The following is a 13,293-nucleotide window of genomic DNA, read 5'->3' as shown; positions in this document are numbered from 1 at the left end:
CTACACTGGGTGGTGATAGAAAGGCTGAGGAGTGATGGTGGTGCAATTATTGGCCACCTTCTGTTTTAGTAATAGCATGCAGCTTGAGACAAGTTGATCTTTGAGGGGAGGGGGAAATATATAACTTATTTTAAAACTAGGAAAACTGAATGTGTTTAGGGATGAGCTTGTGCTGGAAGTTTTTTTTTTCTGTGCATATCTGAATGAGCAATGGAATGTTTTAACATAATAGACACATTTGTTTTTATCTTAAAGGAAAAACATCTGTATTTATAGAGGAATAAAGCATAGCTTGGCAGAAGCTATCATGGAATGACAAAGACAGATAAATGGATGATTAACTTTTGTTCTACTCACTTGGAAGCCCTAAATACATTTTGGACTTCCAGGTGACCCTCAAAGGTGGACAACCTAGAAAAACTATGATCTATCGCATTCTTTCTCCCTTCACAACTTCTGCCTGGTTTTAAGGTCCCGCACACTACAGACCTGATACAATTGTACGATTGGGTTGGCATTCAAAAGACAAACGTAGGCAGTGGGTATGAGGGTGAAACAGTCATTGCCTGAGAAAAAGAACTTAATAATACTAGTATCTTCAAGCATTCATGTCATCTCTACCTTATTACTCTATGGATGTTTGTTGAACAGACTGTGTAAGCTGAGAAAAGTGAAGCAAAAGGACTGTGGGTGGGTACTGCATGGTGAGTGCTGGTTTTCTAGTGCTGCCTCCATTCAGTTTATGCTGTTTCTGCAAAGGACACTACACCAATCCTGCCTTGGGACATTGCACTTTTTTTTTCTTTTGTGCGCTGCCTGTCTGATCGGTACTGTGGCCATGACACCACTGTGCAAAATCTGCATTTGTGTTACCTTTATTTGAAATAAACTTGTGTGGTAAAAGACAGAAAATAGTTGTCTTATCTTTTTTCTGGTTTTATCTCGACTTATTTTATTTATTCATACTTGTATTCCACAATTATCCAAAAATGAGTTTCGGTTCAATGTGGCTTACATTTAACAGTTGTTAGAGATTACATTGATTCAATTACATTTGCAAGGTTGTATGATGCTGTGTTTTACAGTGGTTGGCAAGATTTCCCCTGTAAAGTTGTCTTTTCCCAGCATTATCTTATTCTCCTACCTGACATCCTCCATTTTTACTATCTTCTTCCATAGTTCCTCCCAGTTGGAGGTCACTTTGTTCAGATACTTTGCTAAAAAAAAAATAATAATAATAATTTTCCCTTTGTTGGAGTATTGAAGTTGTTGTGTACGGGCACTATATTGGCCCAAAATAATATGAAAAGAAAATGTGTCAGACTTAAAGGCTGAAAAAAAGAAAACAGAAAGTGGACCTTTTTATTGTGCTAACTTATCCCCTTGTTTACAAAGCTACGCAGCAATGCCAACAGAGCCCATTCAAAGTGAATGGGCTGTGTCAGTATTAGGACTCTTGGCAGCTGCTAGTGTGACTTTATACAGGGGAGTTAATGCATTTTTTTTTCTTGACTAGATTTTGGGTTGTAAAATCCCCTTCTTTGGGTCAACAACACTAGTTTTTCCACTAAATCTTGAGTAAAGTTTGAGGCATTTTCACTCTCTTATACAATTACCATTTCCATATCATCAAGCTGATCAATCCATAGACTGGTGGGTTGTGTCCATCTACCAGCAGGTGGAGATAGAGAGCAAACTTTTGCCTCCCTATATGTGGTCATGTGCTGCCGGAAACTCCTCAGTATGTTCTCTATCTCAGCAGGTGGTGGTCACACACAGCAGCAGCTCTGGCTAGGCCTCCAAGCCTAATCCTTAGGTTTTGTTGAGGCCTGGGGTTGAGGGCTCTTTTGAGCAAGTGCAAACCTGGTGGTGCCAGGTCCCTCCTTTTCTCCCCCCTCCCGCTGGCTCCGTTTAAAAAAAAAAAAAAAAAAAATTTTTAAACGTCTTTAAAGGCGTTTAATTCGACGTTTCTTTAAACGTTCATTGCAGCTACTCACTGGGACACCAGTTCGTTACAGCTCGGAGCGGCAAGCAGGTAATTTTACCTTTTTATAGCGGGCAGGGGGTTCCCCGATTCTTCTCCTCGTGGCAATGGCGCAAAGGGTCGCTCCCCGGATCGCTGGAGCGCTTCTAGAGGGGATGCGGGGGTTTTACAACCTGATTCGCCCTTGATGGGTGATAGTTTAGTGACCGATGAATGTCCCGGTCGTTCCTCCGGCGTGGCGGTTTTTTCCCGCCATAAACGCCCATCCCCCGCTCCTCGCCTCCGCCATCTTGGCCGGCCACGCGGCTCGGACGGCTTCTTCGGGGCCGCCCTTGAGGTTGGAGACTAATGCCATGAACGCCCTTAATTTGGGCGACGGCACAAAAGCGGCTAAAGTTAAGCGCCGTTCTTCCCGCGCGGCTCCTTCACGGAGTTTCGCGCCGGACGCCATTTTGGATGCGCAGCATGTCTCTCCCCCGCTATTGCGAGCGCCGGTTGAGAGTGCGTCTAGGGCTGTTGCCCAGGCTGCGGAAGTGCACAGTCTGGGGGGTTTCTCCCCCGAGTTTGTTTTGCTGCTGCATCAGGCTTTCCTCATGCAAAACGCTGCCCCTGCTCCCTCTTCGGATAAAGAGGTTGAGGTTCCCAGAGGTAAACGCCCTCGGGTTGATTTCCAGGCCTTGGAGGACTTTTGTCTCCTCCGATGTAGATGAGGGCAGCGTGTCTGAGGTCTCCCAACGATCCTTTGCGGATTCCTTGGAGGAGATAGATCCCCGCTCGGATGGAGCGGATGACCCCTCTGCAGCGCGGCTTTTTAGCCCAGAGGATTTGCCCAACCTGTTGTTACAGGCCATGGACACTTTGAAGATTTCCTCTCCGGAGGACGTCTCTCCCTCAGCCCCTGTTGGCTCTGCCATTATGCTGGGGACGAAGCGCCCGCCTAGAACCTTCCACGTGCATGATGCCATGCACACCTTAATTGCGGCTCAATGGGATGTCCCGGAAACGAGCCTTAAAGTGGCTAGGGCTATGTCCCGCCTCTATCCTTTGGCTGTGAGTGAACGTGAGGCCTATCTGTGGCCTACCGTGGATTCTTTAATCACTGCGGTGACTAAGAAAACGGCGTTGCCGGTGGAAGGTGGCACGGCTCTAAAGGACGCCCAAGACAGAAGATTGGAGGCGGCCTTAAGGTCGTCCTTTGAGGCAGCTGCTTTAAGTTTGCAGGCCTCAGTTTGCGGCTCCTATGTGGCCAGGGCGTGCCGGACTATGGTGCAGCGGGCTTCCCCCTCGGATCTTTCCTTGAGGGCTGATTGGCCGGCCCTGGAATCGGGCTTAGCCTATTTGGCAGACTTGCTGTATGATGTCTGGAGAGCCTCAGCTAAAGGCCTGGCTCAGACAGTCTCTGCGCGGCGGTGGCTTTGGCTGAAACATTGGTCTGCTGACCACGCCTCTAAATCCCGCCTGGCTAGATTGCCTTTTAAAGGCAAGCTGCTCTTTGGGGTCGAGCTGGACAAAATCGTGACCGATCTCGGCACGTCTAAGGGCAAGAAATTACCAGAGGTCAGGGCTCGGGTTAGTACTCGTCCCGATACCTCCAGAGGACGGTTGCAGGAAGCCCATCGGTACCGCCCGGGCAAGTCGGGTTCCTCTGCCCCCTCTTCCTTCAAGAGGAATTTCTCCCCCAAGCAGCATTCCTTTCGCAGAGACCGCCGTCCCGGAGGTGCTCCCTCCGGTCCTCCCCCAGGGTCTCGTACCCAATGACGGGGCCTTGGTCCATGCCCCAGTGCAGATTGGAGGACGGCTGTCCTCGTTTCTGGGCGAGTGGACCACTATAACTTCAGACGCGTGGGTGCTGGAAGTCATCAGAGACGGCTACAAGCTAGAGTTCTGCCAACCCTTAAGAGACGGGTTTGTACTCTCTCCCTGCAAGTCTCCGGTCAAGCTGTGGTAGTGCAGCAGACCTTGGACAACCTGATCCGCCTGGGTGCGGTCGTTCCGGTGCCAAAAAATCAGATTGGCAAGGGACGTTACTCCATTTACTTTGTGGTTCCAAAGAAAGGAGGTTCTGTCCGCCTATCCTCGACCTCAAAGGGGTCAATCGGGCCTGGAAAGTGAGGCACTTTCGCATGGAGACTCTCCGCTCTGTTATAGCGGCAGTGAAGGCAGGAGAGTTCTTGGCTTCCTTGGACATCAAGGAAGCGTACCTGCATATTCCCATCTGGCCTCCTCTCCAACGCTTTCTGCGTTTTACAGTCCTGAGACGACACTTCCAGTTCAGAGCCCTCCCTTTCGGGTTGGCTACTGCTCCGCGGACCTTTTCCAAAGTAATGGGGGTCATAGCGGCCTTCCTGCTAAAGGAAGGAGTACAAGTCCATCCTTATCTGGACGACTGGTTGATCCGAGCCCCCTCTTATGCAGAGTGCGGCAAAGCTATGGACCGGGTAGTTGCTCTTTTGAGCTCCCTGGGATGGATCATCAACTGGAAGAAGAGCCAGCTGCGCCCGACTCAGTCCCTGGTGTATCTGGGAGTTCGATTCGACACCCAAGTGGGCAGAGTGTTCCTGCCAGACAATCGGATTGTCAAGCTTCAGGCTCAGGTGGACTAGTTCCTAGTAGCCTCTCCTATTCGGGCTTGGGACTACGTGCAGCTGTTGGGCTCTATGACGGCCACGATGGAAGTAGTGCCCTGGGCTAGGGCTCATATGAGACCACTACAGCTATCTCTGCTGCTGCGCTGGACTCCGATGTCGGAGGATTATGCTGTGCGCCTTCCCGTGGACCCAGCAGTGCGCAAGGCGCTGAGCTGGTGGACGCAGACAGACAAGTTGTCTGCAGGATTGCCTCTGGTGACCCCGGAGTGGATTGTCGTCACGACAGACGCCTCTTTGATGGGCTGGGGAGCCCACTGCTTGGGAAGGACAGCGCAGGGGCTCTAGTCTCCTGCAGAGGCAAGTGGTCTATCAACCTCCTGGAACTCAGAGCCATTCGGTTGGTGTTATTGGAGTTCATCCCGGTACTGGTGTTGAAGCCTGTACGGGTCCTGTCGGACAATGCCACGGCTGTGGCCTATATCAACCGCCAGGGAGGTACCAAGAGCGCCCCTCTAGCCAGGAGGCGATGAGTCTTTGCCAGTGGGCGGAAGCGAACCTGGAGCAGCTTTCAGCGGCCCACATTGCCGGAGTCATGAATGTCAAGGCGGACTTTCTCAGTCGCCATACCTTGGAGCCCGGAGAGTGGCAACTATCTGCTCAGGCGTTCTTGGACATCACGAAGCGCTGGGGCCAGTCGAGCCTAGATCTGATGGCGTCATCGGCCAATGGCCAAGTGCCGCGCTTTTTCAGCAGAGGACGGGACCCTCGATCCCTGGGAGTAGATGCTCTTCTCCAACAGTGGCCGACACAAGAGCTCCTCTATGTGTTCCCGCCCTGGCCCATGTTGGGCAGGGTGCTAGACCGGGTGGCAAAGCATCCCGGCAGGGTAATCCTGGTGGGTCCGGATTGGCCCAGACGTCCCTGGTATGCGGACTTGTTCAGGCTCTCAGTCGACGATCCTCTGCGGCTGTCAGTGGAGCAGGGCCTGTTACATCAGGGTCCCGTGGTGATGGAGTATCCCTCTCCCTTTGGTCTTACGGCCTGGCTATTGAGCGGCAGCGTCTGAGGAAGAAGGGCTTCTCAGACAAGGTCATCGCCACTATGCTGAGAGCGAGGAAGCGCTCTACTTCTACTGCTTACGCCAGGGTTTGGCGTATCTTTGCAGCATGGTGTGAAGCAGGCTCACTTTCTCCCTTCACTGCTCCAATTTCTTCAGTGTTGGCGTTCCTGCAAGAAGGTCTGGAGAAAGGCCTGTCGCTCAGTTCCCTTAAAGTCCAGGTAGCGGCTCTGGCTTGCTTCAGGGGCCGCCTGAAGGGTGCTTCCCTGGCTTCGCAGCCAGATGTGGTGCGCTTTCTCAAGGGAGTTAATCACCTGCGCCCTCCTCTGCACTCAGTGGTGCCTGCGTGGAATCTCAACCTGGTGCTAAGAGCATTGCAGAAGCCGCCTTTGGAACCCTTGTCGAGGGCATCTCTGAAAGACCTGACGTTGAAAGCAGTCTTTTTGGTGGCTATCACTTCAGCCAGAAGAGTTTCCGAGCTCCAGGCGCTCTCATGTCGAGAGCCTTTTCTGCAGTTCACTGAGGCAGGAGTGACTATTCGCACAGTGCCTGCCTTCCTGCCCAAGATTGGTTCTCGCTTCCATGTGAATCAGCAGCTCTGTCTCCCTTCCTTTCGTAGGGAGGACTACCCAGAGGAGTACTCCGCTCTTGAATATCTGGATGTGACACGAGTCATCATCAGATACTTGGAAGTGACCAATGATTTCCGGAAATCGGATCATCTGTTTGTCCTGTTTGCAGGTCCTCGTAAGGGTCTGCAGGCTGCTAAGCCTACAGTGGCAAGATGGGTCAAGGAAGCCATTGCAGCGGCTTATGTGGCCGCGGGGAAGGTGCCGCCTATCCAGCTGAAGGCTCACTCCATGAGAGCTCAGGCGGCCTCGATGGCAGAGGCCGGATCCGTCTCCTTGGAAGAGATATGCAAGGCGGCAACGTGGGCTTCGGCTCATACATTCTCCAAGCATTACCGTTTGACTGTGGCTGCACGGGCGGAGGCCCGGTTTGGAGCTTCAGTGTTGAGGTCAGGGATTTCTATGTCCCGCCCTGGGTGAGTACTGCTTCGGTACATCCCACCAGTCTATGGATTGATCAGCTTGATGATATGGAAGGTAAAATTATGTATAATCATACCTGATAATTTTCTTTCCATTAATCATAGCTGATCAATCCATAGCCCCTCCCAGATATCTGTACTGTTTATATTCTGGTTGAATTTTAGGTTCAAGTTTAGCCTTCAGTTACTTCAGGAGGACTTCGTGTTCAAGTTCTTCTTTCACTTGGATTCTTCAAGAGTTGAGACGAGTTTGTGTTACAGTGAGCTGCTGCATTCCTCTCCCCTCCGTTTTACGGGGCTGGATTGAGACATAAATTCTGCCGGCACTCCCTCCCGCTTCGTGCGGCTGTAGGGCAGCTTTGTACCCCTCCCGCTTCGGCGGTGTTAGGGTCAGTCAGCTCCTCCCGCGGTTGCGGTTGCAGGATAAGCCAGATCCCCCCGCATCGGCGGGTGTGGTGTCCCTCCCCCGCTCCGCGGGGATGAGCTGGACGGATTCCCCTCCCCCACTTGTGTGGGGATGAGCTGGGTTAATTCCCCTCCCCCGTTTCGGCGGTGGTGAGCTGGGCAGAGTGTCCCTTCGTGGGTGTAATTCTCTAAGTGCTGAGTCCTGCGGATGGAGCTTTGATATCGACATACTGAGGAGTTTCCGGCAGCACATGACCACATATAGGGAGGCAAAAGTTTGCTCTCTATCTCCACCTGCTGGTAGATGGACACAACCCACCAGTCTATGGATTGATCAGCTATGATTAATGGAAAGAAAATTATCAGGTATGATTATACATAATTTTACCTTCCTTTCACTGAATAATCTATGCATTATTTGTCTCACTGTTGATAAAATCATGGCATGGGCTCAACCCCTTACAGGAAGCAATATCAAGTGGAGGGGGGATGATGCCAAGAACCCAGCACTGGGTGAAGTCCTGGTCCAGTATAGGATCTGGCTGGGAAACTTATCCCCTTGAGCCCACTGGGGTTGGCCTCCTGGATACTGGAAGAGTTCCCAAGGCTGATAGACATAGAGGGCTAGGTTGGTAAGAAACCACTGAGGTGGTGTGTGAGGAAGTGCCTAGGCAAATCCTAGTTCCCCTTAAGGCATATCCTCTCTAGGCCACATTATAGAGCTAAGACTAGGAAGCCTAGGCAGGAGGGTGTGGCCCAGATCAGGAAGGATAAAACCTCCCCAAAATTTTTATTTGAATATAGTCCAGACAAACCTTTTACTTGGGAGTCTGTGCATCTTTCAAGCTAAGTAAATAGTTTGTCTGGACTATATCCAAATAAAAAATTTTGGGGAAGTTTTTTTAGCCCGTGATGACAGAGAGAACTCCTATAATTGATCGGCTCTTTTGCCAAGATGGAACTGTTGAGGCCTTTCCTCCCTATTTTTAGAATAATTGATATAAAAAGTTAAAACTTAAGTAGTACTCATTTGAAGAGGTTTATTACCAACTTGTCTGTGATATAAGCTATCCTCATGTGTTCCCTATATACTTTTTTTCCAGAAAAAAGGAGGACAGATTGAGACAGCCCAGGTTTTACTTCCATTGAAAGCAATGGAAATAAAACTTGGACTGCTCTATTTCCTTTCCTTCCCACCCCAGCATCTCTTCCTAATACTCTCCCTACCACTGTCCTCTAAACTTGCTGTCTTCACCGGCAGCACCAGGCTACCTCCATCTGACCCTGGGAGCCTTCCCTCTGTTACAACTTCCTGTTAAAATAAAATAAATAGTATTTATTTATTTATTTATTGTGATTTATTAACTGCCTTTATGAAGAGATTCACCCAGGGTGGTGTACAGGAGGTACGGTTTAACATAAAACTTACAATTTTGTTAACAGCATAACAATAGTAGAATAACCAAGAATAAGCATAAATACATTAAATGAGGTAAACTTGAAAACAGTAAATTTAAACCTGATAATAGAACTACCATGAAATAATATCAAAAATATACACATTTAACAGCACTGCATGGGTGGAACATACTACTACTACTATTTAGCATTTCTATAGCGCTACAAAGCATACGCAGCGCTGCACAAACATAGAAGAAAGACAGTCCCTGCTCAAAGAGCTTACAATCTAGTAGACAAAAAATAAAGCAAACAAATCAATAAGTAGAGGAAAGAGGAGAGGAGGGTAGGTGGAGGCGAGTGGATACAAGTGGTTACGAGTCAAAAGCAATGTTAAAGAGGTGGGCTTTCAATCTAGATTTAAAGATGGTCAAGGATGGGGCAAGACGTAGGGGCTCAGGAAGTCTATTCCAGGCATAGGGCGCAGCAAGACAGAAGGAGCGAAGTCTGGAGTTGGCAGTAGCGGAGAAGGGAACAGATAAGAAGGCATTATAACATCCTCATTTTTGTTTTCCATTCCTTTCCTAATAATACCTAACATTCTATTTGCTTTCTTAGCCGCAGCAGCACATTGAACAGAAGGTTTCAACGTATCATCGACGACACCTAGATCCCTTTCTTGGTCCATGACTCCTAACGTGGAACCTTGCATGACATAGCTATAATTCGGGTTCCTCTTTCCCACATGCAACACTTTGCACTTGCTCACATTAAACATCATCTGCCATTTAGACGCCCAGTCTCCTAGTCTCGTAAGGTCCGCTTGTAATTTTTCACAATCCTCCCGCGATTTAATGACTTTGAATAACTTTGTGTCAGCAGCAAATTTAATTACCTCACTAATTACTCTCATCTCTAGGTCTTTTATAAATATGTTAAAAAGCGGTCCCAGCACAGAGCCCTGGGGAACCCTACTAACTACCCTTCTCCATTGAGAATACTGACTACTTAACCCTACTCTCTGTTTTCTATCTTGTAACCCATTTTAATCCACAATAGAACACTACCTCCTATCCCATGACTCTCCAATTTCCTCAGGAGTCTTTCATGAGGTACTTTGTCAAACGCCTTCTGAAAATCCAGATACACAATATCATCCGGCTCCCCTTTAGCCACATGTTTGTTCACCCCTTCAAAGAAATGTAGTAGATTGGTGAGGCAAGATTTCCCTTCACTAAATCCATGTTGACTTTGTCTCATTAATCCATGCTTTTGAATATGCTCTGTAATTTTGTTCTTAATAATAGTCTCTACCATTTTGCCCGGCACCGATGTCAGACTCACCGGTCTATAATTTCCCGGATCTCCTCTGGAACCTCTTTTAAAAATCGGCGTTACATTGGCCACCCTCCAATCTTCTGGTCCTTCAGAACTATAACTGGAAACCCTCTGGATCTAAGAATGAGAGTAAGAATAAAGGAAGTGCTGTAAATGTAAACAAACAAACAGGAATACAGTTGGCGTACATACAGTACTGCATAAAACTTCATTGTGCACAAGAATCTTACTGTGGTTCCATTTCTGCAAAAGCATGGCCTCAGATCAAAAATACTAGACAAAACTGTTTTCCTCTTTCAACTTGTCAAAAATTGATGCCATGCTGTAAAAGCAAAGTCTCGACTAGAAACTTCTTCAACAGTTCCTTCGCTGCAAAAGTGGAGTGTCAGGTCCAAAAATTACTTCCATGCTACACTGTTATAAAAACAAGGTATCCGCTTGTAAGTTTTTCAACAGTTCCCTTGCTGCACAAGCGGGGTCCCAGGTCCAAAAATTGCTGCCATGTTGTACTGTTATAAAAGCAAAGTCTCAACTTAAAAGTTTTTCAATGGTTCCTTCGCCACACAAGCAGGGTCCCAGGTCTTGCATAGAAGAATGGGCTACAAAAAAATGCATGAAAGCATGGTCTCAAAACAAAAACATTGTCCCCTCGCTGCAAAAGTGGGAGTCCCAGATAACAGAAGTTCATACGCAGAAGCATGGTCTCTAATCACAAACAGGAAGAGAAGCCATGTGCTTCTTAACTTGGATGAGGGGTGCATGAAGGAGTAGCAGCTGCAATGCATGGTTCCCTTGCAGAAAACTATGATCTCAGATCAAAAACATGGCTTTGCTGCAGCGTATGAAGCTGGAAAACAGGCTGAGAAGCTGTATGCTTTCTTTATGGTAACTCAATTATGTTACCGAAGGGTCTGCCGGATATTTTGGATGGTCAGTTTAGCAAAGGTCGGATAATCAAGATGGTACAGTAGTTGAAGAGAGCTGTCTGTGTTCCACATGTATGACTGAGGGCAGGTGTTCTGGTGGGGATAGATGTCTGTACGCATTGGTCTGGGTTGTGATCCCATTCTTCAGCCCTTTTACACCCAAAGTAGCTCTTGACTTAACATAGTAACAATGTGTGCCAGGGCATGATAGATATATCTGACATCCTTATGTTTCTGTAGCCTGATTAGTTTCCTGCTGATGTAGCAAAAGCACATCCTTTCTATGCTGGGAACGAAATTGCAGTGGGAAGCACAGAAGCATGTTTACACTATTCTAAGATAACTTATGTATATAAGTATGAACTGCACAAGACAACTTTGGGAATTACCTGACACAGTCCCTGAGCAGTGCTTTGCAGCCAGTATCTGAGAAAGGACTTTCCCCTCAGCTAACAATATTATTTCATTGTCTTTGCCAGATTATTCTCCTGTACTGTAAGTACCTTACATTTATTGTATTATCTATGACTAGTAAAAAAGGCCCGTTTCCGAAACCAATGAAACAGGCGCTAGCATGTGTTTTTTTTTGTGTGTGTATGTGTCACAGAGTTATTGTGTGTGTGTGTGTGTGTGTGTGTGTGTGAGGGTGCGGTGTGTGTGCAGGTTGTTGATGTGTGTCTTTTTTTGTTTTGTTTTTTTGCTTGGGGGTTGGGGGATGTGCTGTGCTGGCAAAGTGGGTTGGATTGGTGTGTGGCTTTGAGGGTGTGTTTCTGTTGTATTGTGTGTGTGTGGTTTTCTCTGTCAAGGAGGTTTGTGGAGGGGGGTCTTTCTGTTGGTGAAATGTAAATGTGGTTGTAGGGGGGTCAGCCTTTGTTGAGTGTTGTTTTTTTTTCCCATGTTTTTTTTTTGTGTGTTGTGCTGAGGCAGCAGTGTTGTTTTAGATGGGCGGAAGGTAGAGGAGCACGTTCTTTGTCTGTCGGTATTTTTTGGCCGTTTCAGGGCTGCTGTAGGGGAATGCTGGAAGAGAAATGTGCTGTTGGAAGCAGCGCCATCTTTTTCCATTGGGCTGGGGTTCTGGGCATCCAGGAGGTGGGTGACGGCTTGCCTGAGGACGGGGATGGTTGTTTTAAGTTGGCGGAAGGGATAAGAGCACGGTCTCGGGCCGTCGGGGGGTGATCCGGTATGTTTGGTCCATTTCAGGCTGGCTGCAGGGGAATGCTGGAACATTTATGCGCTGCAGGAATCAGCGCCGTCTTTTTCCGGGTGCTCAGGGAATCCCCGAGGTGGGAGACAGCTTGCCTGAGGCTGGGGATGGTTGGGCACGTCCTTGGCCGCTTCGGCAAAAGGGGAAGAGGAAAGGGGTGGGGAGTTACCTGCAGCTGCCTGAGAAACCATGTATTCTTTGTTTGTTTTGTATTATTAGTTTGCATTTCTGTTGAAGAAAGAGTGGATGCCTTTCGAATGATGGCGGTGGTGCGTCGGTGTGAGGTTATTTCGTTAGTTTGGCAGCCAGTCTCCAGTGATTCCTAGGCAGGGAAGGAGTACTCCTCCCCCTTCCTTGGTCGCTGTTTGCTGCTGGCTGGGTCGCGGGTAATCCTTCCAGCTGGGCCGCAGCTTGTCCTTTTCGTCCACGTCCCAGATGGTGACGGGCACGTTGTTTTCCGGCTCCTCCGACTCCATGTCAAGCGATCCCAAATATAGTCTGTGCTATAGGCCCTCTGGCACTCTTCAGTACTGGCATTAGGCATTTAAAAATTTCTCCCCCCCCCCCCCTCCCTGTCTATTTTTGCACTTACCCACAGCAGGAATATTCTTCTCTTGTTCCAGCGGTGGTTCTGTGCTCTCCGTGCTGCACAGATAATGAGCCATTCTGCTGGAGAATGCTCCTCCCTTATTGTCACGTAGTTTCCTCTGATTGGTCCGTCTTACGTTGCCTAGTGTTGCCTGGGAACGGTGTTGTGATGGTCCTTTGTGTTTCAGAATGTTGAGGGTGTTTTTTTCTGATTGGTCTGTCATGCGAGGGCGGGGCAGAGAGACATGGTCAGTGTTGTTGCTTCACCACCATGAATCCATGAACCCTTCAGTGAGTGACTGAGTGACTTCAGAACGTTGTCTTCAGAACGTTGAGGGTGAGTTTTATTATAGTAGATATTCTTTCTGCCATACAATAAAATTGCCTATGTTGTATACCTGATATTGTTGGTTATGTTTATCCCCGAACACCTCCCTTCTAAAGGTAGCCAGGTAAGGGCGACCAGGGGAGCTATCCAGCTCCCTGCACACAGACCAGTTTACAATCTAATCCTGTAAATAGAAGGTTAAGATTACAAGAAGCAGCAGTAAGTTTTGAAGCTTTCCTTGTTGCCAACCCACCGGAACAGCATGGGGAACTTACTCTTCAATGATTGGCACTAATAACATGCTGATTTATACATGCTATTAGCACTGATCAGAGGAGTACTTCTATGGGAGTATTGTACCTCTGCAGGTTTGACAGGTCTAGGCTATTAAAAAAAAAAGCATGGACCTATCAAACCTAAGCCCAA

This window comes from Microcaecilia unicolor, chromosome 3 (assembly GCF_901765095.1).
Source record: "Microcaecilia unicolor chromosome 3, aMicUni1.1, whole genome shotgun sequence".
Lineage (NCBI taxonomy): Eukaryota > Metazoa > Chordata > Amphibia > Gymnophiona > Siphonopidae > Microcaecilia > Microcaecilia unicolor.
This window is presented reverse-complemented; position numbering follows the sequence as displayed.